The sequence below is a fragment of the Prionailurus bengalensis genome, chromosome B4, assembly GCF_016509475.1.
Source record: "Prionailurus bengalensis isolate Pbe53 chromosome B4, Fcat_Pben_1.1_paternal_pri, whole genome shotgun sequence".
Classification (NCBI taxonomy): domain Eukaryota; kingdom Metazoa; phylum Chordata; class Mammalia; order Carnivora; family Felidae; genus Prionailurus; species Prionailurus bengalensis.
In genome coordinates this window covers 20,789,922-20,794,515 of record NC_057358.1, presented here as the reverse complement: position 1 = coordinate 20,794,515, position 4,594 = coordinate 20,789,922, and positions in this window count along the sequence as shown.

The following is a 4,594-nucleotide window of genomic DNA, read 5'->3' as shown; positions in this document are numbered from 1 at the left end:
AAAAATCATTTATAGCCAAGGGAATGGACACACTAAACAATATTAAAACACATTTCAAAACAACTAAATGCCATTTCTTTTAAAAATTGTAACTCATACTATAAGCTTATCATACAAAGATACTTTGAAAAACAGAAATACCATAAAGTTGGCAGTAACGGCTTCAAAGGAGTTTGTCTCATGGGATAAATAATATTATAGGCTACAACTCCAGCCACGGCAACTCTCCCAGGTAAATGCTAGGACTCCCTTTCCCACGTGAGGAAACTGAGGCGAAGGGGGTTGTAGTCTCCTACTTGAGGTAACACAGTACGGTGGCTTTATACTGTGTCAGTTTAGCCAAGCTGGAATCCCCCACACTTCCTGACTGGTATGGTTCCCATTTAAAGTTGGCCACGAGCAATCTGTGCAAGATTTGGGATGTAGAAGTGATAGCGGCAGCATTCACCCTCAAAGCATGCTGTTGTTCATCTCCTGGCTCATCTCGCTGGCTTGAGGCCGCAGCTCCCTCAGCTCCTGCCAATCTCCTCCTTCAGTGGCTCTCAGTCCCGGGCCAGATTCGATGCAGTGAGAGACACCATGAAGCCAACATGCTGTGTTACCATAAGCAGGTGTGCTTGCTTTCCGTCCCTTCGTGTCCAGCTGTCCTTACTAACAGTCTGCCCCGCTGCTCTGTGGTGACCCCGGACCCGCCACGGAACCTGTTATAGGCTCCTATTCATGGTCCCAGGACAGCGACTTTCTCCGATCCTCCAACTATCCCTTCCTTTACAGGTTGTTACTGTGACATCTTCTCCCACGATAGTGGAAGTTCTAAAAAAAATATTTTTTAATGTTTATTTATTTTTGAGGTGGGAGGGGAGAGAGAGAGAGAAGGGGAGGGGAAGAGAGAGGGGACCGAGGATTCCAAGCGGGCTCTGTGCTGACAGCAGAGAGCCCGATGCAGGGCTGCAACTCGTGAAACGTGGGGCTCGAACTCACGGACCATGAGATCATGACCTGGGCTGAAGTCAGACTCTTAGCCAACTGAGCCACCCGCACACCCCACAATTGTGTAAGTTCTAATCTCAGTGATGAATTCCTTATTCCACATCCCATCTAGTGGTTCTGCTTCCCTGATTGAGCTATCAACTGTTACAGATAGTAAGCAAATTGCTGAGTATCCTCTCAAGTCCATCTCTCTGGCTCCCGGATGCCTGTCAGTCTCTTTCTCATATTGGAAAATAGCAACTAAGATTTTATTTGGATGACACTCATTATCAAGCATGGCTTATTGTTATAGATGGCATGATTATCTTGCTGAAATTGGTAGGTTTCATAGCAATTCGAACCTCTTTCCTGTTTCCTAACACATTCTATTTTGGATCACAGTCATTGTGTAAATATCCTCTCTGGTACTGAATGCTAAATTTCTTTAAGGTCCCCAAACCCTATTTATCCTCTAATAGCTTCTGCCAGAGTAGTTTGCAGACAGTATGTACTTAAATCTGACTTTTAATATGCAAAGCTTAGTTTCTCAACAATATGCAAAATAGTCCCGCGTCGGAATATAAATATACACTTGGGGACACTAGGTGCATGTTATAATATGTAGAAGAAATGTTTCAGTTAAATTGGAATGTATAGAAAGATGAACAATCTTCAGTAGAAATTGGATTGTTGTCCAAAGGGTTAGAATATTCTTATAATGAGCTAAGGCTCAGCTTCAGAATGAAAGGCAGAATCTTACCTTCCCTTGAACATTGTAGGCTCAGGGTAGAGATTTTTGTTACATGCTACTGAAAAGATATTATCTCATGGCAGACAGAATAGTGTATCCACCGGTTTTCTTAGTCGTTGGAAACATATGCTGATTGCCTTATGCAGTAAAAGACTTCTTAAAAGTATAATAGGTTGCTCTCAGACTCTCTGGGAAGATCAGAAAATGAGGCTTTTTAGCAGTGAAACCAGTCCTCTGGGGACAAAAATGTGTTTTCTTAATTTCTGTGCTATTTACAAGTAATGCTTATGGACATAACACATTTTTACACTTTATATTATTAACATTTTTTTCATAACTTAAACTCTAGACAGTCAACAAAATAATAAAGCAAACCCGGACTTGTGGCGTTTGACAATTTCCGTGGTGTGAATAGCCCCTCCATGTCTGATTTCAAGCCCCTCATGTGATGTCGCTTTACAAGGAATTGGGAAGAAATGTATCACACAGATATAATATAAATAACCTTCAGTCCATAGAAAACAGTAACATATAGAAGGATTATTAGGAAGTAACGAGTTTTGAATACTTATCTTTGTTTTATATATAATTTCTTTATTTCTAAGTTTACGTAGTTTGGGGTGCCTGAGCGGCTTAGTCCCTTAGGCATCTGACTCTTGACTTCAGCTCAAGGGGTGATCTCATAGTCCGTGGGATCAAGCCCCATGTTGGGGCTCTGCGCTGATAGAGCTGGCTCTCTCTCTCAAACTCAATAAGTAAACATTAGCAAAATAAGGTGACTGGCTCACAAAATTCCAGTAACCTAGCAATCGCGTTTTACAAGCTGATACAGCTGGCACTGGGGCACCATTGCTTTGGGGCCACCCAGCCAGGAAACAGCACCCCGAATCACCCACAGCATTGCTCCATGAAAGATGGCACTGCACACGGCAGGATAGCTGGGCACAGCCTGTCAGTAGCTGGGCACAGGACAGTTCTGCAAGAACTCCTCCCAGGACTTTGTATTGGTGGAAGCAGCTGATTGATAGCTCTCACCGTGGTGCAAGGAATCCAGAAAAAAAGAGCTACGATATTTCACATTTTTCAGCTTAGTTGGTGGTAGGCTCTGCCTCATATAATGAAGGGTTCTACAAATATAGAAAAAGAGTTCAGACATTGGGTACAAAAGGAAGAGCAAGCCTCTGCTCAGTTCTATAGTTCACCCCGTTGACTGCCTAATAACAGCATGTAATTTTCTTCCCACACTTAAAACTTCCAAAAACGGAAGGAAGCAAGGGAAAAAAGGAAGGAGGGAGAGGCAGAAGAAGAATCTTAGAAGAAAAGAAATGATTCTCGTTAACATGACAAGTAAGCCCCAGGACAATGGGAAATGCCTTCACCTCCTTCCCCAAAGTGGTCAACCCAGTCCCTTTAGTAATGGCATCCAGTTCCAAGTCAGGATCCCAGGATGATGTACGTTCCTTCTCTGGTTTCATCACCATCCCATCTCCATATTCTGCAACCCATGGACCAAGTTGTAAAATTAATCACTAGATTAATTTAAAGCCTATATAAAATAGTGGGAGAAAAAGACCTGGGGAGATCTAAGAAAACATAGTCAAAACGTACAGATCTATACCTGACTTAGGAGAGAAGAAACTAGTCCTTTGCATATCATGAATCACCAGGCAAGGGAAGATGTTATCATTTTCCACCTCTACTACATGTTCCATATTCCCTTTGCCTTCGGTTGGTTAAGATTCTTTTTTTTTTTTTTTTAGTTTATTTATTTATTTTGAGAGAGCGAGAGAGAGAGAGAGAGAGAGAGAGAGAATCCCAAGCAGGCTCTGCACTGACAGTGCAGAGCCCGATACAGGGCTCGAACTCACAAACTGTGGAATCATGACCTGAGTTGAAATCAAAAGTCAGACACTTAACTGACTAAGCCACCTAGGTGCCCCAGCTGGTTAAGATTCTTAACCCAAAGGAACTCCAACCAACAGTCTTGAAAGATCTGAGCCCTTAATCGTCCTGCATATTTGGGGTTTTATTTTCACCACTGCTAAGGTCATATTAGAAGGTGATGTGATGTATCCTTAAGAGTCAGTGCATATTCTTCCTTTTATCTCATGGCAACCTTATTTTGCCTTAGTAGTCAGGAGTATTCACCCCATAACACAGTGTAATGCTTTTCCTTTTGAACCATTATCCAGTGGCATAAAGAAGTCCAAGTTCGCCATGTGGCACTCTCAGCTTATGAATCAAGGGCAACTATGGTTTATCTCTAATGGAAACATTCTTTCCTTGGGTACTATGACCGCTATGCCAGAGTCCAGTGTCACTGTGATAGTAAGCAAACATTTTTCAGGTGGATCATTAGGGGTCATATTGAAAGATTCTACTCTGACTTCCTCTTCTTGGTTCCCAAATCCATCTATTCTAGCTGTGGGAGAATTAGTTGCTGGTTAAAAAGCATTTGTTATATCCCGTAAGAGAGGACAACAATCTGTCAAGCGTATGTTTTATTATTCTCCTATTCAATTGGGCCAGCTACTTTTGAGTGAGGTCTACAAGATAAGTGAATCCCATGGATATCAATTCACGGTCTTACTTCTTTTCCTGTGAAGGAGATTAAATTTTTGATGATATGCTTCCTTTTTCAAGGCATCTATCAGCTTCACTGACAATACATGTTAGTCAAACAGTGATTAAAAAAAAGCATCATCCCTACAACTGTTAGAGTTGTCATGATGTTCCTTATCTCTGTTATTCCCTCAGGGGTGGGTATTGCTTTTTGGTAACTTGTTTGGTATAGAGAAGTACACAGGGCATGCTACAACAGCTCTCAATGTGGCCCTCCCTGCCATCATAACTCCTGTGACAGGAGTGACAAGG